This window comes from Canis lupus, chromosome 18, assembly GCF_011100685.1.
Source record: "Canis lupus familiaris isolate Mischka breed German Shepherd chromosome 18, alternate assembly UU_Cfam_GSD_1.0, whole genome shotgun sequence".
NCBI lineage: Eukaryota > Metazoa > Chordata > Mammalia > Carnivora > Canidae > Canis > Canis lupus.
Window position 1 is genome coordinate 9,295,266 of NC_049239.1, and position 26,851 is coordinate 9,322,116.

The window sequence follows — 26,851 nt, forward strand, 5'->3', positions numbered from 1 at the left end:
TGCTGTCAGTGGCTCTATCCTGGTGGGCGTGCCAGCCCACAGCTGGATATGCACAAATCTGGAGAGTCAGCCACATGCAACTGCAAATCACCTTCATTCATGTGCTTTCCTGGGTGACAGCAATCTCTCTGGGAATGAGAGTCGAGCTCTCTCGCTTGTTAGTTTTGTGGGAAATGGAGCCTACTATGAGGTGGCTTTCCTTCCATCTTGCAGTCAGACACTGGTTCTCCCAGAAGGCAGGAGCCCGGGATGCCAGGAAATAAGGGAAGAGCCTTGAAGAAGGCAAAATATTGTCTGCCATTGCACGGATTAGGGCCCAATGGCAAAATTTCCCCATCCAACCGCCATCAGCACTTGTGTTGCGTTTGCTGCACAACAATGACACTCAAGAATGACCTATCTGGTCTGCCCTGTGGGTCTGCTTTCAAAACAACGACAAAAAAAGGATTTAAAAAAAAATACTGTTTCAGTAGAACAAGAAGCTTGATTTTCTATCACCCAAGTCATACCCTTGCGATTCTTCGTTTCCAGACAATCTCAGCCGCGGGCAGGTGGAAGGAGGAGACATCATCACAGCTCACTCGCTGTACAGACCTGTGATCTGCATTCCGACTTCTGGGATATGATAAATCTCCAGTGTGAATTAGATTTTTCTAGGATCAGAAGTAACACTACCCAGGACAGGAGTTCGGATTGATAAATTGCCTTCCTGAACGGAGGAGAGGTTGGGTGGGGGCTGGGCAAGAGTAAGTATTTCATACACATAGTATTTTTATGTATTGCCCTGTGCAGTCTGAGTTGTAAAAATTCAGAGTTTCTCGCCTCCTCCAACGGTGCTACAATCGGCTTTAAACATGTCCAGAGCTAAATTTGCTCCTGAGAACAAGTGTTTGTGTTAATGTGACTTAATTGATAACAGCCCATGTGAACCCTATTATTTAAGACCTATGCATTACTAAATAGTTTCATTAAATAATGGGGAAGAACTTTAAAAAGAAAAACAAAGCGAGCACATGGTTTTCATTTTGGTAGTAAGGGCTGGAGAGAGGCTCTGCTCTTGAGGTCGACTTCATGGCTTCAGGCAAAACTGGGAGATTAAGCAGAAACTCCAGCAACACCATAGCTCTCAGTTTTAGAGACACTTAACTCAGTATATGACAAATCTCAGGAAATCTTTTGACTTTATTGGTTGGGGGGGCGGGGGAGCCAGTAGTTGTGTTCCTTTTGTTTTCTCTCTCTCTCTCTTTTTTTTTTAAGATTTTATTTATTGGTTTGACAGAGGAGAGAGAGAGAGAGAGGGCATGAGCAGAGAGAGCAACAGGCAGAGGGAGAGCGAGAAGCAGGCTCCTGATGAGGAGAGAGCCTGACACGGGGATCGAACCCAGGACCCCGGGATCATCACCTGAGCCGAAGGCAGACGCTTCACCAACGGAGCCACCCAGGTGCCCCCGTTTTGTTTTGTTTTCGATAATTAATGTTAGCTAAATAGTGTTACCATAGAAAGTGACATGAAGTTTAAAATAGTTCCTAACAACTTCAGATAGTTTGCTGCCTGGCAAAAGGGAGGTAGATACCAAATGATCTCCCCGGATCAAAAAGCCTCCTTTCAAAGGGGGAAGAGAATATGAGGGGAGATGTAAACCATGGTGTATGGGGGGTGGGGGCAGGGGTGAACTGAAAGAATGATTCAATAATTATTGAATTCACACAATTCTCTACGCAAGTGATATTTCCCAGACACTCAGAGTGACCCCTTGCTACATGCCTAGGTCCAGAGTAGGAGTTACAAGAGCTACAGGATATTAAAATAGAATCTTTGCCACCTCTGTTTCGGTTAAACACAGAAGGCCCAAAGGTTAAACACAGGTAACAGGTGGCTGGGGTTCTAGACCACCTTTGTAGGACTTGCAAGGAGGTGGGAAAAATTGGTTTTGTAACCCTTCTCCCTTCCTTCCTTCTGTCTGCTGCTCCCTCTGCTTGTGCTCTGTCAAGTAAATAAATAAAATCTTAAAAAAAAAAGATTAAAAAAAAAAAGAAAAGGAAAAGAAAAGAAAGAAAGGACCTGAGGAGGTTACCATACCCTCAGAGTTCAGAGGCTGGGGCAGGGCAGGTGCCAGGGGGCATTGCAGGGCGGCCAGGGGCCTGCAGTCAGTTTCTGAGTGGGAGACCCATGAAAGCGCATCCTGAGAGGGGAAGCTTAGAGGAGGCTCCAGGCACAGAGAGTCACCCAACTCCAGGCACCAGATCACCCAACACCAGTCAGGTGAGGCTTTTCGGGCCCTGCTCCCTTTGGGTCCTCTTCCAGCAGGAACTTGGAATGGCAGGGGTGGGTGGGGGAGCCTGGGGAGGGGAGGGAGACAAATGAAAAGACGGATGGATAGGAAGCCAGCTGTGTCCCCCTCCTCCGCTCCTCCGCACCCCTGCAGACTTCTGAATTGAAGTAGGCCCTGGGCTACAGGAGCTACATTTTAGAAGAAGTTCAGATGCTGGGTTATTCCGCTCCGACAGCTGAACTACATTTGAGATGGATCTTGCCTTTGAAAGTGATGCAGGAGCATTCTGTTATCAGGTCCCTGAAAAAGTTACCAGACCTTCCCCAGACCCAGCAGCAAGAAAATCCAGGAAAATGAGCAAAGGATTGCGGAACCCTCTAAAATCCCCTCCGAAGTTTAAGGAGAGGGGAGGCCTGCTGATGTCACAGGCCCCACAGGGGACCCCTGCTCTCGGGCTCAGAGACTCGATCCTTCTCTGAGGCTCGGTGTTGAGACATTTGGCCCAACGTCCTTCTCTGCAAGGAGAGCATATAACTGGCAGTTCTAACAAATATAAGAAAAGAAACCAATATACTTCCATTTCCTATGGTCAGTGTTTCTTTACAAGTAAGGGTTGCATACTCAAACCGAGTTTTATACGATCTTCAACTCGTTTTCTCTCTACAGAGGCAATTGGCAGTTTCCCTTCTGCACCGCATTATGCTCTGGGAGGGTTTGTGCAACATCTTACAGCAAATTACGGGGCGGAATCAAGCTACTTACACCATATAATGTGACATATACACTGCTTTCCAGCTCCGCCTGATGAAACACAATATGCTTTATTTGGCTAGAAAATACAGCTGATCTGTTCTTATAAAACTCTTCGTGGCTAAAAGGAGGTCGGTTATATTTTTGATCAGACCTCACTAACCTCCTTCTCTGTTACTACTTCCCCTCAAACAAATAGCATATCCTAAAAGTTGTACAATGATTGTCATCTGGCAACCAGTATGAAAAATAATGGGAAGACTCACGGGTGCATTGTCGCAAATGCCAATTTACCAGGCAAGTAGCCATAGTCTATATAATCGTGATGGATTGAATGTCTGTGTGTCCCCCACCCCCCACCACAGCCCAGAGATTCATAGGTTGAAATCGTAACCCCTGATGTGATGGTCTTTGGAGGTGGGGACTTTGGGAGGGGATTGGGTCATTGAGGGTGGAGCTGAGTGGAATTCGTGCCTCTGTAGGAAGAGCGCAGCTTCCTGTCTCAGCTCCCTCTGCCAGGTGAGGACATCATGAGAACATGGGCATCTGCAGACCTGAAGAGGGGACACCAGATTTGCCAACACCTTCACCTTAGACTTCCAGCCTCCAAGACTATGACGAATACATGTCTGTTGTTCGGGTCCCCCACTCTGTGCTATTTCTGTTGATGGCAGCCCAAACTGACCAAGCCGGTAAAGTAACGGGCAGCGAAGTCAAGGCAATTTTTAAGTGCCAGCTCCTCCATTTGTGACTGGGCCAGGTCGGGTGGGCTTGCTAGGCCTGTTTCCTTGTTTTGGATGTGGGCCTCGCTTACAGGGCCACGGTCAGGACTGAACGAGTAAGGATGCAGAGCCTCTGCCAGGGGGTAGACCAGAGCCTCTACACATAGGTAGACCAGCTCTCCTATTCCATATGTGTCAGGGGATGAGTCACCCCAGGGAAGAGAAGGACATGAGACTGGACGTTGTGCTCAGAGACTTCACAAGCTTACAATCTAGTTGGGGACACCCAGGCACACCCACCCTGGGTGGCTCAGTGGTTGAGCATCTGCCTTCAGCTCAGGGCATGATCATGGGGTCCTGAGATCAAGTCCCTGCATGGAGCCTGCTTCTCCCTCTGCCTGTGTCTCTGCCTCTCTCTGTGTGTCTCTCATGAATAAATTGTTGGGGACGCCCAAAGACATTTTTTTTTTTTATTTATGATAGTCACACACACACACACACACACACACACACACACACACACAGAGCAGAGACATAGGCAGAGGGAGAAGCAGGCTCCATGCACCGGTAGCCCGACGTGGGAGTCGATCCCGGGTCTCCAGGATCGCGCCCTGGGCCAAAGGCAGGTACCAAACCGCTGCGCCACCCAGGGATCCCCCCAAAGACATTTTAACAGTGATTCAAACGCTCAAATAAAAACAGACTTCACAAACAGTATCAAGTCAAATGAGTTGGATCCACAGGAGGTAGTTAAAGACAGGGGCAATAGTGTTTGGGTTTCCAAAGGATGGGGGGCATGGGGCTTGGGGAGGACGAGAGGAATCGGTATGGCTCCATCAGAAGATTTCACAACAAAATCCAGATGCAGCTTCTCTTCTAAGCATGGAAGCTGAGTTGGTGTTGCCCCCAGAAGAGGGAGCATGCCCCCCTCTCCAGATCAACAGCACAGGGCTCTCCCTGCATTTTTCATCTACTCTGGCTTTCACTGACCAGTGTTCCCTGACCGGCCCTAGTAGGTGTTTGGGATCCTAATCTCTGAAATAGAAGTTTCACCAACCTTGTAACCTAAGTGGACATCAGATGCCTTGGGCAACCACAAATTATGCCCTATCCCTTTCCTTCCACCATTCCCCTGGCAAGAACCCTTCTTCTAACATCTGGGGGGCCGCATTCCACACTCTAAACACAGAGAAACGACAGGCAAACCTGGAGTTTATTTTAGATGGCATCTTGTCAAGTTAAAACTCTTAAAGGAAATTTCCTTGAATTAAGATCCCGGGCAGGGGTGGGAATAATCAAATGATAATAAAACCTCTGATGCACATTTAGGCTGATCTTTCAATAGATTGATGATTATTTGCTAAACTTGTCCACTCAAATGAAATTATCTAGTTTTAGCACCTTCTTTTTTTTTTTTCTTTTTTTTCCCTGAATTAGTATTTAATGTCAATAGAGAGGTATGTGTGTGTGGTTTTTTTTTTTTTTTTTCTCTCCTTTTTCTTAGGCATTAGAATTCTCTCTCAAACACACACACATACATACACTCTAATCTCTAATACTTTTAAGCAAGATCTAGAAAACTGAGAATGGGGGAGGAACAGGGTAGAAGAGAAATTCCAAAGAGAAAGACTCTGCAGGTTCAACATTCCAGGCCTCACCCCTCAGAGCCTCTCACTCATCCACTACAAAACAGAGGCTGGGACATATCTCTCCTTCCCACAAATGTGAGGTAGATCATAAGTAATCTGTTCGTAAGACCTGAAGAATAAAAAAAATGCACAAATATCTTGTTTCCATGTAAATAAAAGCAAAATGAAGGATATGCTTGAAGTAATGTATTTCCATCCTGCATCCCATGACACTTTCTGGAATGAGAAAGAAGTGGCACATCTTATAGCTAACAGGCAGAGAATGTTTTATAACCCCGGGGTGGGGTGGGGGGGATAGTTAGGGTAAGGAATGAAAATCTGAACAGAGGAAGACCATCTAAAATTTATCTCTTAGAAAGTTTGCTGAGTGTGGCATAGTGTATACGTATGCCCAACCCTCCTTCAAGAGAATTTCAATAAAGACCTCTATTACTTCCAGTGCTTTCTGGCATAATATTTATGTTTCTTTTGTCTGACAGTGACTTTAAGAGAATCTTTAATATGATACGAGCTGATTTTCAAAGCTGTTCACCCGACGCCTGACGAGTATTCGCACCACCTGGGAACTAGTTAGGATAAATTTTTAGGCCCCACCCCAGACCTGTGTCAGAAATTCTGGGACTGGGAGCCCAGCGGCATGGATTTCCAGTAGTCCTCCAAGTGATTCAGATGCACCCTGAGTGTAAGAACTATCCCCTATGGGGAGCAGTCACTACTGAAAAACCTTGTGTGGTAAAGGTTGCTGGCGTCTGCCCCTGCCGACCCCTGGACCAGCTAGCACACCCATCCATTGGTTGCTTCCAATAAGACAGCTGAGGATTTACTTCCATGGCCTTCTCCAGACTTACCCCTGACTGACAGAGATGCCTGGGAAGCCACCCACCCGCCACCCCAGGCCTGGGAATCCGATGACAGATTGGCATAAAGTTGTTAAGTTTAGATCCTTTGAAGGGAAGGACAGCCTCACCCTGTGAGCCTTGTGTGCCCAGCCAAGGTTAGGCTTTACCTAAGACCACATCCCTGGGGAGTCCCTTCCTTCCCTATCTTGCTCTCCTCACTCTCCTTCCAGATTTTTCCTAAAGACTATTCGCTCACTAAATCAGTGCACCCAATCCCTTTCTCACATTCTCCTTTTAAGGAACCAGACAGTGACATTGTTAATAGTTGGGACATATCTGGAGAAATGACTGCAAAGATTTTCTTAGAGCAATGATGGGTGGGAATAGTTGCTGCTTGGTGAGGAAAAGAGTTCCCAAATGTGGGAATTCCCACAGGAGTCTTCTCAAAAGGATATCAGACTCTACTCTGTTTCAGGAAGGTGAAAATCAAGGTTGAAAACTGACGGGCCAGATGACGTCTATTGACCATTCAAATTCTGAAATGTATATATCACGACAAGTCCTAGTAGTGAATATTACCCAATTTTATTTCTGTTGGATGTATGAAGAGAAAGGGCAAGGAGTCCCAAGAGGGGAAGATACTGACGTTCGCTGACATAAAACAATTCATTCAACACATGTTTGCTGAGCTCCTAAGTGCCAGGCTTGGGGGCTTCCATAGTAAACTCTATAAGCAAAGTCTCTATCCTCAGGGAGCTTCCATCCTGATGAGGGAAACAGGCAAGAAACACAAGAATATGTGTAATCCGATATCAAAGAGTGAGAAACATTTTGAAGAAAAAAAGGAAAACAGGGGAAGGGGATGGAGAGTGATAATGGGATGAGGGCAGGGCGCTCACTGAGGAGGTGATACCTGAGCAGATGATTAAAAGCAGCGAGCAAAATCATGAGACTATCTAGTGCTCTAGACAGAAGAAACAGCAAGTATAAAGCCTCTGGACTAGGACTTGGTAAATGAGTCAGGGGCAGGAGATGAGGCCAGAAGGTCGCCAGGGCCCTGATCACGAAGGGGCTGGTAGGTCATAGTGCAAACAGGATGTGAGGGGAAGCCCTTGGGGCTTCTGAGCAGGCAGTGGCATGACTGGATTTATGTTCTCAAAGCCTATCCTTATAGAGAAGAGACTGTAGGTGGGGCAAGAGAATCAGAGACACAGATAAGAGGATATTGCCATAGACTAGGCAAGAATGAGATGAAGCTAATTAAGGGCTTCCTGGAAAGCTTATTTATCTAGTCATTGACTTCAATCCAGTGAGAGCTCCAAGGGCTCCGTGAGACGTGCACACTCTATGCACTTCTCCTTCCCTCTTGGCTTTATCACAACCTGGAATGGGAAAGAAGGATTTATGAAAGGGTTGAGTCGCAGACATCCAGACCGACTTAGGTATAGACATCATTACTGCACAGAGTACCAAGGAAGCCTTTCAATCCTGGATCCCCACTTTGACACTAGTACTATTATGTTTCATGAAACAGCTCCCTGCTTCCTGTTGTTTTATAAGATACTGTGCAGATCTGGGAAGTTTTACTGAGAACAAACTCTGTTCTCTAAAGCCACAGTGTAAGTAATATTTTTTTTCCCATTTCATTTTTTTTCGAAGTGTATAAATAACACTGTTAAACAATACCATAAAAGAAGACATTTGATATCATCTATGCTAACAACTCAAAATTTCTACTTTGTTTTTTGCTCCCAATAAAGTCTATTCTTTGCTAAATTTTTATTGTCGGCAAGTTTTTAAATGCATGGAAAAAAGATTTCAATTCCAATTTATAACCCAAGCAAGTTTTAACATAGGAAGCCAATTCTTTCAAAAGAAACAAAAACCCACCAGAGCTTACTTTGAAACAATATTTAAAGCTTCAATCCACGGAGATTTCGAATACTCCTTTTCTCAGGTGGAATTCAATTTTCCCATTTATAAGCTTGCCGATGTTGGTGGCTGCAGAGTATGTGCCTGTGGTCAGGCGGTTTAGGGAAAATGGGAAGAATGAAGGTGCTGGTTTTAAAATTAAACCTGAATCTTTCACGTGCCTGAAGGATCATATCCAAAAGAAATTGCTTTCCTGGGGACCAAAGGTACTATCTCACCATTCAAAATACAAAGGGCCAGAAGTTTATTTATACCGTCTCCATGATTTGTTTCCCAGATCTGGCTTTCTACAAGCATTTCCTTCAGGAAAACACACACTTTTCCTCCCTCGCAGCCCAATTTCCTGTAGGAGTGCCTCTTTCAAAAATGGTAATCACAGCATCATTCCTCTGTTTTCTAGTGACACGCACAACACTCCCATTCACACATGCAAAACACCTTTCAAAACAAAATGAGGATAAATCAGAGAAAAGAAAGTAAAAAATTTTTCTTTTTCCCCAAACTGCCCCTCCTTATTAAAAAAAAGAAAAAAAGTAGCTGTTGTTGTATTTTCATAGCTGATACTGGGATTTCCCATCTACACTCTTCATTTAAAAGTTGATTCTTCCTAGTGATAGATGTAGACTTAAATAATCTGAGTCACTGGTGGAGTTTAACTCTACCCAAGGTGATTATAGGATACTCAGGGCTGCTGTTGGAACATGCCAGCGCTCTTGTGTTCCAAGGTGAAGGTGGCAATGAGGGTGGGGAGTGCTTCAGTTGTCAGAGCTGTGAGACGACTGCAGTCTCTGTGATGACTCCTTTAAGGAAAGGATCTGCTCTTTTGCCCTAAGTGAGGGTCTTTGGGGTTGTGTCCACAAAAGGAAGAAGGCGGTGGGGGGTGGGCGGGCGGGGGCAGCTGAGTTACACAGTCTTGCTTCCTGAACACAAAATTATCATACAAAACTATCTTGTAAACTCCTGGCAATGCTGTGATTTCCTCTAGATTAAGACTTAGGAAGGTCCCTAGAGACAGCTACCCAATGGAGGTGGTCTTGGGAGGAAGGCTAGTTGACCCTATCCCAGAGCAGCCTCTAGAAAGCTGCTGAGTGGACGTTATTGCCAGCAGAAGCCACTGCCATGACAATACCACTCATGAAGGAAAGAGGATGTTCCCACTTCTTGATTGCTATGCATTGAATATTTGTGTCTTCCCCAAATTCATATGTCAAAACCAACCTCCATTGTGATGGCATTTGCAGATGTGGCCTTTGGGAGGTGACTTTGGGAGGTGATTCATGGTCTTACAAAAGGTGCCAGAGAGCTCCTTTTCCTTTCTGCCCTGGGAGGACACAGCAAGAAGATGGTAGTCTGTGAACCAAGAAGTGGGCTCTCACCAGACACTGAATCTGCTGGCACTTTGGTGTTGGACTTCTTAGCTGCCAGAATAGTGGAAAATTTATCTTGTTTATGAGCCACCTAGTTTATGGTATTTTTTTTTAATAGCAGCCTCAACAGAATGAGACACTGGTCATCAGCTTTGTACTCAAATCTTATAATGATGCCATTTCCTCAATTCTAAGAGTCTATCACACTGACTTTTCTTTCTTTTTTTTTTTTAAGATTTATTTATTTATTTATGACAGACAGAGAGAGAGAGAAAGAGGCAGGGACACAGGCAGAGGGAGAAGCAGGCTCCAAGCTGGGAGCCTGACGTGGGACTCGATCCCGGAACTCCAGGATCGCGCCCTGGGCCAAAGACAGGCGCTAAACCACTGTGTCACCTGGGGATCCCCACATTGACTTTTCAAGAGGGGATAAGAAATACCATCATGATTGAAGGCACACACTAATATAAATAAAGATAATATATTTGCCATAGAATAAAGGATATGTTATATAATTAGAAATGATAACGATCATAAAAATACTAGACTATGTTGAGCCTTTCCTAGGCTGTACATTTAAATGTATTATTTCATTTATTCTCATAAAAAGTCACAGCCCTCTGAGATAGATCTAATTTTCCTCATTTTCAGATGAGGAAATTAAGGCTGAAGACAAATAAAGAAAATTAAGGAAAATGATGGAACCTGGAGTTTTAGGACTCTGATCTCACATCCAAGGCCCTCTGATTTTCTGAGCAGTAGTGCTGTGAAAGGGAGCTACCAATGAGTACAGCCTTCCCCATTGTCCCAGAAGGACCCAGGGATAAATTTTAAGGGAAAAGGCAATAATTTCACACCAAGACCCTGCTGTAGGCTCTGTTGTTTCTGATGGCATAACAATCCAATCCACTGCTGCTGAGACCCAAGTTTCAGTAGGTAATGTGGTGAACCAGAGGGAAGAAGTGGCTCTGGGGCCTGAAAGATGTGGGCTTTGTAATCATGTAGTACAGGAACCGAAGGGTGAAATTTCTCATCAGTGTCAACGCGGTGACTTGTCAAATAGATGGTGCCGGGAAAATTGGAAATTAGAAAATAGATCCTTTCCCTCTCAAACATCAAACTAAATTCCAGATAAACCGAAAGTTGGAATAAAAATGAAAATGTAAAGATCTTCATGGGGATAGAATAGTGCTGTATCTTGATCACGGTGATCATCACATGCATCTACACATGTGATAAAATGGCTTAGAATGAGGCATACCCATTGCACTGCTGTCCATTTCCTGATTTTGATAGTGTGCTATAATTATCTAAGGCATAGTCACTGGGGGAAACTGGGTGAAGGGTACATAAGACTTCTCTACTATTTCTGCAACTTCCTGCGAATCTATAATTACATCAAAATAAAAAGTAAAAATAAAATTTGGGCACCTGGGTGACTCAGTTGGTTAAGCATCTGCCTTCAGCTCAAGTCATGATCCCAGGGTCCTGAAATCAAGTCTGGCATCTGTCTCGCTGCTCAACAGGGAGTCTACTCCTCCCTCTACCCCTCCCCCTGCTTGTGCTCTTTCTCTCTTTCTCAAATAAGTGAAATTTTTTTTTTAAAGAAAACTTTCCTTAAAAAAAAAGTAAAAATAAAATTTAAATATAATCATAAAAGAAATAGAATATAGTAAAACTGAATAGCTGAACATGGCATGGCCAAAGAGGTATCCAATTTTTGAAAAATGATAAATTTAACCACCCTATAAGTGAAACATTTCTAGTGTCCAAAAATACAAAATTGAAAGGCAGACACCCAGATGTTTTCCACATATATGACAAATGAGGGTTAGTTAATTCAGTATCCTTTATATATTGGTTAAATTGTGGACTCTGGTTGAAAGAGCCCGAATCCTGGGATTAAAAATCATGACTCTATCACTTGATAGCATGTGACTCAGAAAGTTACCTTCACTGAGCTTCAACTTTACCATCTGCGAGATAAGGATGGTGCTTCCTCAATGAGCTGGTGTGAAGATTAAAAGAGTCACTAAGGAAATAGTATCTGGAGCATAGTAACACATGCAGTATTAGCTAAGTTAGTCATCGTTTCTGATAATTGATACCATTCAATACAAAAAAAAAAAAAAGAGATAAATCCCTCTGTGATTCCAGACTCTCAGTTATTCAGGATCTGGCTGGGATAAACTCATTCTTGAGAACTCTGGACAGATCGGCCTGATATAATGATATCCTCATGCTAAGTCAGGCCCGGACATTCATCCTGACAGCTGACAAGCTGCGCTAAGCAGGCCTTTACCCTTGTGGTCACCTTTGAGTGAGCTAGAATTCCCTGCTCTCTTCAACACGTCTACCTCTGTGGTTATCCATCCCGCTTCTCATCTAAGGGAGCTTCAAGTCCACTGTAACTAGGTAATGGGATGTTGGTAAGAGCCCCTCATGCTGGTAACCAGTGTTGTCATCTGTGCTCTCCCATGCAATATCTCTGTTAATCCTCACGGCGTCCTTGTTGGGTAGGTATGACTATCTCTATTTAGTGAAGAGAAGTCAGTGAGTGCCCAAGATCACACAGGTGGCAAGTAGTAGCACCTCATTGCAAAACCAGTTCTTCTGAATCAAAAGCCTGGTCATTTCCTGACTGGTGGGATCCCCTTGGACTCACATTATAAGCACCAAGCCCAAGCTGAGATTTCCAATAAGGATCTATAGGGCTCCACATTTTTCTAATGTGGAGTGTTGGACAACTTTGTTGACTCTTGACTGTTTTCTTCCTGATTGTTGTCAGCGTTCCAAATAGAAGTATTTGCCATGCAAGTCTTGCCTGGGCAAGTCAACTGCTGCTATAGTTAGACCACACTCTAGTGCTTTCTGTGTTCTATAAGATGCTTTAGAGCTCTGTCTCTCCCAGTAGATTGGAGGCTCATGGAATACAGGGAGCACATGTTGTCATTAGTTTGTATCCACTGAAAACTACTAGTACAGTGGACTATAACTGTAGATTGTTGGCCTCCTGATCTGGAACAATGCTTGAAAAGGCAGACTTGGTCCATGTTTCTGTTTGAGAAGCTTTTGTGTAGATGAATGACCTCCTGGATTATGAGTATAGAGACCTGGATTATCAGTTACCTGGGTACCAAGGAGGAGAAAGAGTATTTGCTCTGTTGCTAGCTCTTGGAGCTAAGAGTAGAATTCTCATCATCCTCATAAAATCATTATCCAGGGTGATCTTGGGCAAGTGATTAAACTATACTAGGGTCTCTTTCCCCACATTATGGAAGGAACTTACCATTTTTCAGGAAATCTACTCTGCAAGATAGCACCTCCAATCCTTCCAATCTCCAAAGACACTTGAGTATTTACAGAGAGTTAGGGCTCAGATTTGGTGTGGGCAACTGCCAGCACTCATGGAGAGGGTAGATACAGATAGGCATACATGTTCATTCTCTCTCTCTTTCTCTCTGTGTGCCCCCATCTTGCATATTTCTCTTTTTTATAATACTCTATGTAGATATTACTTCGATGTTTTCCCTTGGAGTCACAAAAGAGGGCAGGAATGATAGAATGGCTTTCTTTGTTAGGTGTATGGAAAAAAAAAATTGCCTCTAGCCAGAATCTTTTTGCACACCGTATGGGCTGGCTTGAGAGCAGCATGGTCTTTGACCGTAACACATTCCATGCTTAGCTCTGGTTTACAGGTGAGGGCCCCACAGGATAAGGAATTGGCCCAGGTAAAGCCATTTCAGTGATCTTTTACAGTGCTGGGAACCCCACGTGGGTGCTTGTAGGGCATTAATAAAAACACCTTGCTCGACAGTCGTCTTGACCCTGAAAACACGGAGTCCTCATGTTGATAGATGACCGTGAAACTGCAAGTAGCTTTACAGTAGGTTGACCCCCAAAAGCAAAGAAGGTTAAAGTGAGGTGGACTCAGTGCCTTTAAAAATACACATAAATCTAACGTACCAACAGCATGTGCTCCAGACGGCAATGCTGAGCACACGGGGGAGGAAAAGCAGACAGATGCCTACAGCCCAAAAAGCTGAGAAGGTAATTTGTGGCTTTTGGAGGTAGTGAATAATGATTTAACGTGGTTTTCTCCACTTTGATGGTTTTACAGAAAAGTCACATGAAAACGTGTTTTCCACTCTATTATTTCCCTCACCTGAAACAGTGCCAAGTCCCTTTCACGTTGGGAAAAATATCTCAACAGAATCAACAGTCGGAAGCTGGATTTTAAATTTCTTCTAAACTTGCTCTGCAGCCTGCCTGCCCATCCAGGGAAACAGTAAAGGCGCGAGAGCAATCCGGTCATTGATAATTATCTCTCTACTGCCACCTAGACAATCCGAGGGAGACCTGGCTGCCTTCAGAGGGCCCTGCCTCCCGCAGAAGGCTCGGGCTTCTGGTGGCGGTGAGGGTTATTTTGGGAAGCCAGTGCTTGGCTGGGTTTACATAAAGGGCTGATGACAAAGTGAGAATCACATCCTGTGATGATGTAACCCAGGTGGGTCTTACAGTCGTCTGAGTCTCTGAGGCATTTCCAGCGCTTCGCCTTGACAAGCGTGGGTCAGCGAGGGGTCCTAAGAGTGGCCCAGAGGGGTACCGGGGCCTCCAGGCCTGAGGCTGAGCTTTTAGAACCTGCCTCTCTTTAACTTGCTGTGTGGCTCCAACCAGTACTTGAACTCCTACTTAAACTCCTACAAGTCCATTTCCTCCCCTGAAAGGCAGCGGGGAGGCCCCCACTCGCCCACGACACAGAACTTCTTGGTGGAACTGTGGCAAGATGGCACAGCATGGTCCGCTTCCCCAACTGGGCTGGGCCTTCTCAACAGTGACGAGGAAAATCACTCACTACCCAATGCAGCTGCTGGGATGAAATCCGGTCGAAAGGAGATCTGAGATGCACCTTCCCTCTGTGCCCAAATGGTTTGGGAGCTCTGAGCAATCCATCCCTGTATATATACCTCGGTTTCCTCAAAAAACATCCTGTCATCTTCCAGATAATCATCCGGCAAATCCTATGCCCAGGGCCAACGTACAATGACTTCTCCGGACACCTGCCTTTCCAGAGGCAGGCAGCAGTCAGGGCCCGCGAGCAGCCCAGTGGGGCCGTGGGAGCCGCCGGCTGCCCTGCCCAGGCCGTGCTGGGCCCTTGGGCACCCAGTGCCCGTCACAGATGGCCCAGGCCGCCCGGGCCTCCGGGTGCTGCCGCGGTGGGTGAGCTCAGCCTTCCGGGGGGCCGGCCTGGCCGAGACTGGGGTGCCCCGCCACACTCACTTCCTAGAGCACAAGTTCAGCCAAAGCCACATTAAAAGATGGTTGCTTCACGTTGGCAGAACTTTTCAGGAGGCACCAAATGAGGGTGCGTGGGAGGGGGAGTGGGCAACAGTGTCAGAACATGACGAAGCCGAACAAACGTTTCCTGTCCTCACATTTAAAATCTCCGATGGGGGTGGAAGGCAGCCTCAGAGGCCCGGGGCTTTCCTGAAGCAACTATAAAAGGAAGGAATGATAAAAGGAGCCAGGGCTGGAGCAGGCTACTACCAGCCAGACCAGAGGGGGGACGGGGGGGGCGGGAGGGGTGGGGGGGTGGGGGAGAAGTTTCCCTCCCAGGCCCGACCCTTGATTGCAATCTTCAGGCCGGGGTTGCTGCAGGAAGCTTTTTCGAGGGGATGTGAGCAGCTTTGGTTTGGTTTCTCTGGTGGCTCTCTTCTCAGTGACTGGCTGCAGGTGACCAGACCTAGTCTTCACAAGTTCCCACTGTAGATACACTGCAGAAGTCGGACAGCAAACAGAGGCATCTTTGTGCATCCCCCCCACCTCCTGGGTGGTATCCCACAAAATGTATTACCTGCCCAGGAAGTAGCCCCTACTACCTGATGCATTGCCCTTGAAGTCAGGAAAAGCATCTACTGGGACCGGGGCTGTAACTCAGATATAAGACCATCGACACAGTCGGTACCCAGGTTTCTTTCATGTGATTTCTGAGACAAGGCAAAGTCTTAGAGCCTTCCCTCTGACATCTGTCCATTTCCAGCCGCAACAAAAATAGGGACTCACCGATCTGAAGCAAAACAAATGGAAAACTCTTCAAAAATCCCAGATAGCATGATTGGCCTATTTCCATCAGCCTTCCAAGTTACTCAAACTACAATAGCCTATTGGGGATGCTTCCCATGATGGATTCTCCCTGAGTAGATTCAATGCTTAGGTCTCACATTTCTTGACCACTTAACTCCTGCAATGTCAGATCCCGTGCAGCCAAGGCCTGAAAGACCCATCCCCTAAGGAAAAGAGAGGTTCTCCTGAATGTGTTCAGAGTCCCCAGGCCAAAGATGGGACCGGCGATGTGAGAGCAGAGCCGTGTAGCTAATGGCCATGCACTGTGTCATTTAAGACGCAGAGTGTAAGGCAGGCTTTCAAGAGGTTCACGCATCTCAGAGGCCCAGGGATTGTGTTTGACTCATATAGTTTAGAATTCTTTCACCCACACTTATCAGTGGCATCATCTGCTTTGTCCTTGTTCTACCCTCCCCTAGAAATTGAGAGACACATGCAGCTGCCTACAGCAACCACAGAGATTTCTCCAATAAAGGAAAGTCCACTGAAAAGGGGGAAAAAATATTTCAGAAAGGCTCCAAGGGATGCCTGGGTGGCTCAGTGGTTGAGCATCTGCGTTTGGCTCAGATTGTGATCCCAGGGTTCTGGATCGAGTCCCGTGTCAGGCTCCCTGCATGAGCCTGCTTCTCCCTCTGCCTGTGTCTCTGTCTCTCTCTGTGTGTCTCATGAATAATTAAACAAAACCTTAAAAAAGGAAGAAAGAAGAAGGAAAGAAAGAAAGAAAGAAAGAAAGAAAGAAAGAAAGAAAGAAAGAAAGAAAGAAAAGAGAGAGAGAGAAAGAAAAAGAAAGAAAAAAGGTTCTGAGTTTCAGTGGCTTGGGGGTTAAATCAAATAATCCGGGTTCCAATTCTGATTCTGCTAACAATTAAATAATGAAATACACACTTTACAGATTTCAAGTTCTTTAACATTAGGTAATTTGTTTGACCTTCATAACAAACCTCTGAGCGAGGAGAGGAAACTTTGTCATCCCTAATGTGCAGATGAGCCAGCCAAGTCTGAGGTCTGCATAACCTGCCAAAGGTCCCATTTCTATATCGGCTGAGCTGTTGTCACGGTACATGGCCTGAGCTCCCTGTCTCCCCAAGTCATGACCTCTCTTACCTGAACACACATGCCTACTCACTCTCCCCCCCGTGCTCCCCTTAACAGCTGCTCTTAGCACAAGATAAGCTCCTCCCTGTAACTTGTCACTCATCTTAGTGACCCTCAAGGCCAGAAACTTCCTGGAGGACAAGGAGCATGTGAGGCCCATCTTGGATGGCTTGAGGACACGGCACTGCATCCATCTTGCATACAGCACGCGCTCCGTAAATATTTGGCAAGTTAAACCAAACTGAATCAATCTGGGCACCTGGGTGGCTCACGGGTGGAGCATCTGCCTTCAGCTCAGGGGGTGATCTAGGGTCCCGGGATCAAGTCCCACATCAGGCTTCCTGCAGGGAGTCTGCTTCTCCCTCTGCCTGTGTCTCTGCCTCTCTCTCTGTGTCTCTCATGAATAAATAAATAAAATCTTAAAAAAAAAAAAAACCTGAATCAATCTGATAAAATTGCAAAATAGGTAAATCTTAGCATTGCCCTTCATTCCATAACCCCTGGTTCTCAACCTCAACTCCTGCCTGTCAAAACCTATACTCCCAGATCACTCAAACACATAAACTGTCTGATTGATAGGAACTTAAAATGTTTTATGTCACTGCAGGTAATACTTGAACCCAGTGGATGTGGCTCTAATTAATTTCAGGCACAGCCAGAAAGTCTGGGATAACTTGGGAGTGTCAGGGCCTTCCCAGCAGGCCAGAAATCACATTTAGAACTTCCTGGCACTTCAGCCTGTACAGAAATCACAGGCATTCACAGTCACCCACCTTGGTTTTCCTCATCTATGAGTTGAAAAGCATGAGTCATAAACTGTTGGAAGTATTTTTAACTCACCAATTATTTGGATAGTAAAATGTAATGCTTCAACCCTAACTGAATGCTAGGGACAATCTTAGCAACCAATTAGACAAAGTTGACTTTGAAACCAAAGAACAAGTCCAAGAGAAAAAGAGTAAGCTATTTAAAAAGATAATGTTGATATCCTGATAGGTATAACTCCAAGCACCTGTGAACGTGCCGTGCAAACAATCAGGTGCCATTGCTTCTTCCTCTTCTGTGCGGACCGTGTGAGGAGGCCTGCCCCGGTGGAGGCTGCAGCCTGAGTACCTCTTGGCCCTGAGCCTGCCCTCTGCTTACAGGTGGACCCGTGCTAACGCGTCTATACTCTGGAAGATTCTGGAGCCTCACATCAGGGGTGAGCCCAACCCCTCACCTTTGCTGTTTGCACTCTGAGCCACTAAGCTGCCCCTGCCATCTCCCTGTCCCTGGCAGCTCGAACAGCCTCAGCTCAGGCCACCTGAACCCGCAGGACTCACTCAACGGACATGGCCTCTCCCTCTCCCGTGGCCTCTAGGCCCTGATGCCACCCTGCCCCGGCTATGCTGACCACTGGTTCCCCATTACGCTCTCTGCCCATCCCCAAAACTTGCTCATGCTGCGCTTTGCCTTGAATGCCCACCCCAGGAACTCCCACCTGCCCTTCAAGACTCAGCTCATGTGACCTGGGAAGTCTTGCCTGAGTGCCAGGTTGAGTTTTAGAATCCCTTCCTCAAGCACAACGTTAATGACTGCATAGTAATTCGTGTTCACATCTCTACTTGTGGCCTCAGAGTTCTGACAAATGTCTGGCACTTGTGAGAACTGAGGAAAGAGCGTGCTGACCAGCTAAACAAATGGATCTACTGCAATGAGGTGCAGTCCTACCCATCACCTCAGACCCTAGGCAAAAAAGGCCAAAAGTGCTTTGAGATGTTCCTCAGAGCCTAGCACAGTGCCTGGTGCAGGTTACCAGTTATTAAGTAACACTGGACCACATCATTCTTCCCTTGACCAATCTCTATTCATTTAGCCATCATGTCTTGACTATCTACTACATACACGCATCCACCAGGCATTATGGAAGAAATAACCAGCTAAACTGAGGAGCCAGAGGGGTCTAGAGTCAAGAGGAGTAACAGATTCATAAACAGAGGAGAGTCGTCCGGGTCTGAGTGCACGGCCAGCTGCTCTTTGTAGGGGAAACAGGGAAGACTTAGCCATGGAGATGAGTGTTGAGGCAGATCTTAACTGATGAGCACACGGATATACTTTTCTTGAGCTTGTTTAGCTGTGTATGTGTGCCCGTGTGTGTGTTTTGGTTCTGTGCTACTACTATCCACAGAATACCCTGGTATGGAGATTTATGCAAATGCTAATTACACACTAATTACACACTATAATCTAAAACTCTCCTTGGTTATTTTCTGCCAACACAACATCCTCTTGCACATCTCTAACTTTTTAGCTGTTCCTTGGATGACAGTGGTTTTAACATTCCGCAGACCCTGGTTTACCATCCCTGAACTGCTTCCTCTCCTGAGTCCTGTTAATCTCTCATGTTTATTACCAGTTATTCAGCTGCAGTCATCGTGAACAGTAGCGTGTTCTCCCCCACAGTAATAAATATTCATGTGTTTATGAAGTAACAAAGACAATGTAGCTGAGCATGAAGAGTTGATGTCAACAGCCAGGACTGAATGAAACACAACATTCAGTCGATTAGCATTCCCACGTCTTCCTGGAGGCTTAATTGTTTCAGACAGGAGGCTGGAGCTCGGAGGTTGGAAGTTTTGATAATGACTACAGGATGGGAAGGAAAACAAAAGATACAATTGGCTAGCCATGGCTCTGGGTGTCATTTCTGTTTCACAACAGCGTGTAGGGAAGAAACCTTTTCACATTGTTTAATTTATCCCTTGGAGATTGGGATGGTCCACGAGTCCAAACAGGAGATACAGCCTGGACGGTGAGAAGCGGAGCCCCGCTAGGAATTGAGGGGCTGTCTGCAATGGGGACTCCTAGTTTGAACTTGTATTCAAATGCACTCGATGCACCTATTGGCTCGGCGACAGCTACTGTAATGACACAAATATATATTTCTTTTTCCACGATTCCTGTCCGGTGGTGTCTAAGAAGCAATGCAAAGTTACTCTAGGAGTGCTTTGAAATAGTATTTGCTTCAGAGGTACGTATACTAAAATTGGAACAGTTCAGAGATTAGTGTGGCCCCTGGGCAAGAATGGCATGCAAATGTGAAAACAATCTCGGGGTTCTTTTTTTTTTTTTTTTTTAAGAGTGCTTCGAAATATTAACAGGTATTTGCTGGACATGGGCTCCTGCAGGTGTGCATACAGTACACTAAGCAAATGCCCATGAAGATGTATGATGTCAGACAGAAAAGAGAGAAGAAAGAGGATGGCTGCGTGGAGTCGTGGACGAGCACTTTGTACTCGGAAGAGCGCTTAGAGACCCAGCTCTGCCACTTACCAGCCAGGAGACCTTAGAAAGCTGCTCAACCTCTCCAGGCCTGTCTCAGCATCTCCTTGATGCAGGGCTTCTTAACTGGGGGCGATTTTGTGTGGGCTGCTCAATGCAGATGGCAATTTCGACCCCCACCTCCACCCCCAGCAACACCTCCCAAGTACTCATCTCATGTCCAATGCCGACTTTAATCTTTCCTGAAACCGAGGCTTCTGTCATAAAACAAAGGAGGTGGTCAGCACAAAGGTATCTGACTTTCCGACCAAAGCCACCAAATGACCAGGTGACCCAGTGGTATCAGACTTGTCTAATTTCCCTCCGAAAATGTCTCCAGGCATGCTGTCCCGATTCACCCTGCTACTTCTCGAGGCAAGGTGCTAATTTTATCTTAGAAAGGGCAGCACCATTTCTGAGGCAGTGACACTTTCTAAAAAGAGAAATCTGGCCACTGATGGCAAAAATCGTTTTATGTCCTTTTTGTCTTGTTTGTTCAGCAAGACCAAAAGAGGACAGATTCCCATCTTTTCTCGTTGACTTCACCAAGGGCAGGGTTCTGTTTAGAAATCAGGAAGAACAATGTGGAAATTGTTCACTAACAATGTGGATCATTTTCAGACAATCCCCAGAAAATCTGGGATAAGTTAGGTGGAAGAGAGATAGATGACAGTATGTGGAAAACTTTATTTATGAATGTTAATAAAATTTCTATTGCAAAGGAAATACTAGAGACAAAACCTAAAAGCCCTACATTGAGAATGAAGCTTATTCCAGCCTGACTCTGAGAAGCAAACAAGCCAAGACCGATTCATTAAGTGCCAAGTTCAAGGGAGGGATGGCAGGCTAGAGCTACAGCTGGAGAAGTTCCCCTCCTCGGGGTTTTGCCAAGAGCCTGCTCATATGCTTTGCAAACCATGATAGATATGGGAGGGCAGACCTGACATCCTTGCTGAGCTTTCTCCTGCGTCAGCGCTCTGCAGCATGGAAAGAAGTTGGTAGGTTTGAGATGAAAGGTAATCTTCCTCATTCACACTTGGGACCTTTGACAGAAATCTTCAAAATGGAAAACAAAAATGGCAGCCGGTCAACATCAAGATTCCAATTTTTACAACATCTGGAGGTGGCTGTTGAAGACAATGGCTGATACAACCCGGATGGACGGGTGCTTATGGGAGTATGCACCCCCAAGAAACATCCAGGTATGTGTCGGTTATACCGTGGAAAATGACATCTTTAATTTGTTTGAGCTGTGGGAATGTTTTCAAAAAGTGTGGTGAGAACAAGGCAGACCCAAGTTTTTGTGGCGGCTTGATATGCTGACTCCTATTTTCCACAGGTCGGAATGATATTGTCCTAAAACAGCAACTGAAAAGTATACCAACTCCTTAGATCCTTCCAGATCGTGGAAAGAGTAATATTTTAACCGCATATAGTAACTAGGATTTGAGAGGAAGTGAGTTTCCATTAAAGTGTCATCGAGGTAAGATGAAATTTTCAAAATTGTAATACCAAGGAGTATGCTGGACATCAGGCTCCAGAAAAAAAGCCAGGCTCTCTAAAAAGTTGGCTAATCTTTATTCCAGGATTATATCTTCCAGAACATGTGCCCAAACGCTTTAAACTCAATGAGAGTCAGTATAGCATGGGAGCAAAACAGTGTGACCTTTGCGGGCCAAAGGTCTGGGTTCAGATCTCAGCTCTGATACTTGTGTGACTTTGGGAAACGTATTCCTCAGCTTCCTCCTCTGTTACATGGACATAATTATGGCACCCACCTCATGGTATCAAACGGTGAATGAGTGAATACTTGTGAAGCAACTTGAAAGAACAGTGCCTGAAATATTTTAAGCCTACCCTCAATTCTGGCTCTCCTTCTCTGACGGCATCCTCACACAGACCTTGTGAGGCAAGCGCTATCCATCATTTTCAGCTCGCACATGGGAAGGTGAGGATTTAATAGGTAAGTGAACTTGCTCAAGAATGGACAGTTCATCAATGGTGGAGACAGTACTTGGAATCACCTATTCTCAGGCCAAAGCCCAAGCTCCACTATGTAATGTATTTGAGAACGTGACTGTGGGGAGGAAGAGTTGGTCTTTCCTAATGAAGAAAATAAAACAGTTGCGAGGGACAGGGGTTAAAAAACTCTCCATGACCCCCTAAGGTGCATTCCGCAATTCCATTCCTCTCCCCAGAGCACTTAGAAGAGGGGTGATAGGGTGTGATTACAAATATGACCACTATCAAAACTCTCCTGACCTCAGCTTATTCAGGTCACTTCCTTAACACTTGGCCCCAAAGCATGACTATTTGAAAGCCTTCCTCCTTCCTCTTTCCCAACAGCCTTCCCAAAGATGTACACTTATCGCCACCTAGTCTGTGACTGGTAGCATTTTACCCAATGAGTCAACTCATCCGTTGACTTCTGGAAGGCAAAGAGGCCTGGCAAGTTCTCTCAGGATTTTTTTTTTAATAAAGATTTTATTTATTTATTTGAAAGAGAGAGAGAGAGAGAGAAAGCATGGGTTGGGGGGGGAGGAACAGAGGGAGGAGAAGCAGACTCCCTGCTGAGCAGGGAGCCCGACTTGGAGCTCCATTCCAGGACACTGGGATCACAACCCTGAGCCTAGGGCAGATGCTTAACCACCTGGGTCACCCAGGTGCCCCTCTCTCAGGATTTCAAAAGGAAGGTTATTGTTGGTGCCTAAGCCCTATCCATACCCATCTTTCTCCTGGGACCCTCCCTCCTGTGCCACTACCCCTGCCAGTAATTGAGGCTCTGAATTGTTCTTGGGTCAGTAAAAGTGTGTGCAACATCCACCAATTTCATGGCTCTGTTTTTGTTTTTGTTTTTGTTTTTTTTATTGTCCAGTATCCCCTCATTCAAAGACACCTCTTGCATTCTCAGTAGCTGTACCATGGAAGCCTGGAAAACCAGGACCTTCAAGCTTTCCAATGCATTCTGTTGCTGTTCTTTCTAGACCTGGAATACCTTCTTCTTTTCCCTATCCTGCTCCCCAGCTGTTTGCTCTGTTAACCCAAAAAACTCCTACCCCTCCTTTTAGGGGAAGGCAGATGTCACACTTCATTGCAGCTCTCCTAGTCCACAGGAACATCTGTGTCCCCTTGCAAGGCAACACTGTTACCTTCTTTGCATTCTTCAATCTCTCCTAATCCTATTGCATTTAGCACACTGAATCATAATCTTTCTCTGTTCAGTACCTAATATACTCTTGAGATGTAATAGCCACTCAACAGGGCTTATTGAGAAAAACCATTGGGCGAATTGCCATGGGCGAAGCAGAGCTGGTGTAGTGAGAATGAGTATAATTTTTGATATCAGAGAGATCTAGGTTCAAATTCTGGTTTGGTCACCTCCTAGCTATGTGACCATATGCAAGACCCTTATAAACCTTTGTTTCTTCATCTGTGAAACAGACAGTATTGTTAGAAGAAGCAAATGAGAAAGGAGTATAAACATCTTTGCTACATGGTGCACATCTGACAAATTTTTGTGTCGCTCTTAAATTTTGCACACATTTTCTTCTCTTTATATTCCTCCTCTCCTCTTCGACCCACACACTATTTCTTCTTAGAGCAGAGGAATGTAGCTGTTGAAAGTTTGGATAAAAGTGAATTATAATGACAGGTTTTAGGAGAATCCCTTCAAGCAGAGTCTAAGAGAGGGAGATAACCATTTGACTTGAATGCCACAAACCTGATACCAAATGGGACCTTAGTGTGGAGATGGCCGTAGGATTTTTTTTTAAAAGATTTTATTGATTTCTTAGAGAGAGAGAGAGAGAGAGACCGAGCACAAAAGTGGGGAGGGACAGAGGGAGATGGAGAAGCAGACTTCTCACTCAGCAGGGAGCCCAGTGCAGGGCTCAATCCCAGGACCCCAGGATCATGACCTGAGCCAAAGACAGACACTTAACTGACTGAGCCACCCAGGTGCCCCTGGGTGTAGGATCTTAAGCCAATGGACTTTAATATTACTGGGCCCACCGAAAAAGTCATCACCATTATGGTGTAGATATAGCAGGCTATCTTGGTTTGGCTCCATTAAAATTTTAATATGTCTAACATGATTGTTCTGATTCCACTCTCACCAGAAAGCTGGGCCTGCCTTCTGGGGAGAATTATGGATGATGTTGATTTTGACTCTTTCCAGACCCCTATGGCTGTGATATTTCACAATCAGGAAACAGCATGGCTTCTGATTATGATCTGGCTGTCAGAAGAAAACTTCTGGTCTTATTTCAGTAAGTCGCTCAAGTAAATTAATCAGTTTTTTGGAGTCTACCACAAACTCACATTCATTTTATCTTACATGAGGCAATGCTGATCGACCGAAACATAAACGTGATTTCTGGCATCCTCAAGGACAGGTCCAGGTCACCCCAAGACTTCATTTAGCTTTGTTTCCTGACCCCCACATTCCTACAGATTTCATCAGTATTCTTTGAGATCCTCAGTTCTCTAATAATAGGCAGTTCGAATCTCAGTTTTTCCTAAGTCCTCCTCTTCGACCTCCAAGAAAAAAATCAGAGAGCCAAATGCAAAAGGCCTAAGTATATTCCATCTTGATGGACTATTGTCTTTGCCGTTGGAGGAGAAACAGGCCTTGTCAGTGACTTTTGGTCACAATCTTAGGTCCTCCTAAAGATTCCAGCTTAAACGTGTGTATGGATGAATCTCTCTTATTAGTTCATTGATGTGACTTACAGTAAGACCTATGAAAATGTAGCATTTCAATAATTAATGTGTAACTTAATTAGTCAGAGGGAAGAAATCAGCACTTAAGAACAATAATATTTGATTTATGGAGCATATTTAAAGGAGACTGAATAGAAAAGCTAAAGTCTGCAACATTTTGTTTTAAACTCTCTTTTGAACAGAAGTCAGCTCACATCACAAAAATGGTCTTGTTCATACATATAATGATACTGTAAATACAAGTTTTAAAAAGAGCTTTAAGGTAACAGTCGCAGACAACCAAATTGTAACCATTATGTTTACCATCTTGGCCCATGTCCCAAGCTCCACATGTTTTTGGCATAGTTGGGTTTTTTTTTTTTTTTTAACTCAACAGTAAGGGCTCAAATATGAAGATTCCCTATTTCAAATGCATAAGAGAACAAATCCATTTATCTAAATATGAATTTGAAACTCTTTGGAGTATGGTGACCATATGCATCAATCCTCAGAAAGTAAAAGCAAAATATTAACTTCCCTTTCTGTTGGAACACTTTAGATTTCTGACATGAGGAACTGATCCTATTAAGTGGTAATTTACAGTGGCTACTTATTGCTTAAATGTGGAAAATCCACAGGGGTAGACCATGGGAATTAAGGAGGAGAGGACCCTGAGTAAAATAATATGCGCGGCTAATCCTCATCATTCACTCTGTATCATTCTCTTCCATCCAATTCCCTACCCACTTCCTTACCTTCCAGCCCATCCTCTGAACCCCAGCTAGTCAGTTAAATGAGAAATGTCTGGCAGAGTTTGCTACAAGAATGTGAGTTGCAGCAAACAGATTGGTCTATTTATAAGAAATGATCCTTCTGCCATGGTTTCATATCATGCCATGATTCCAATTCCAAGAAGTTCCCCTGCCTTTACTATATGATGCCTTTCACACAGTGAGAAGGAACAAACTATGGATCAAGGGAAAGTGTTGTCTTTGTGGAGGGCCAGCAAGCCAACAGCAGAAAGGCTCCATCTAAAATCAGAGAGGATAGTTACTCCATTAAGGTTGTTAAATTATTTCATTGGGCAGTTCCTCATAATGATCTTTCTTATCCGTTGAGAGTGACATTCTAAACAAACTATATTGCTCTTTCTTTGCTTGAAAATCTATGATTTTTTTTAGTGAATTCAGACATAAAAAGATTAAAAACAAACAAACAAACCCTGCCTTCCCATTATTGTTATTTTCTCCAGAATTTGGAGACCCATTACTTGCCATGAACTGGACATTCAAATCTTTTCTAGAACAATGAGATGTGTGCTCCAGCAGAGTCTGCTTTTTCAATTACTTGATAGGCTTAAAATGAGTAAACACAGAGAGAAAAATGCAGGGTGTGGGAACTGGAAGACATGACGATCAGTCTGTGGCTTTCTGAGAAAGTCTTGCTTATAGTAAATTTTTAAAGAAATGTAAAGTTAGGTCTTTTGCCTCAAAGTAAATTTCTTCCTTTCCTTCCTTCAGTGACAAACTACAAGGAGGAGACAATGTATAAAACTCCCACTCCGGCCCCAAAGTCCCATAAATTAGCCTTTAGGTAAATCCATTCCATTTCAGAATTCCACAGTGGAACCTTAAAATGTTTACTCCCCACAAAGTTTCCTGAAAATATGAAAATAGAATTTAAACACTTAATCTCATCTACAAATATGCCAATTTTAAGGTAAATGCATTTTATCATATAAACTATTATGTGATAAGTTACATTATATATTAAATGCAAATTATTTACTTGTAAATTCTTTTTAAACTAAAAAAAATAAAATTTTATTATAGTAAATTTGGAACATGCAGAAAAAATTTTTAAAAGGGTAAAAGTTACCAATAATCTCATTCCCAAACACAATTAATATTAGCATTTGAGTATATTTTTCCCTTCCACAATTTTTTTATCTTGTATGTTACTTTTACTACAATTGTGATTAAAGTACACTCGAAATTTTATATCTTGCTATTGTCTCTGAAATATATACATTTTAATGATTTGATGATAATCTATTGTTTAGCAATAACTGCTTTGGGGCTTTGGAAATTGTTTTTAATT

General features: G+C 44.4%; 1 protein-coding gene and 1 non-coding gene across 3 annotated transcripts in view; one reads left to right on the forward strand and one right to left on the reverse strand.

Moving 5' to 3' along the window:
* SUGCT (succinyl-CoA:glutarate-CoA transferase) overlaps nt 1-26,851 on the reverse strand; it is a 714,309-nt gene that overhangs the window by 132,771 nt on the left and 554,687 nt on the right. The gene's annotated exons all lie outside the window — the stretch shown is intronic.
* Nucleotides 19,746-19,857, forward strand: LOC119864352. Its single transcript, XR_005373733.1, has one exon. It is a non-coding gene; the product is annotated as a U6 spliceosomal RNA (small nuclear RNA).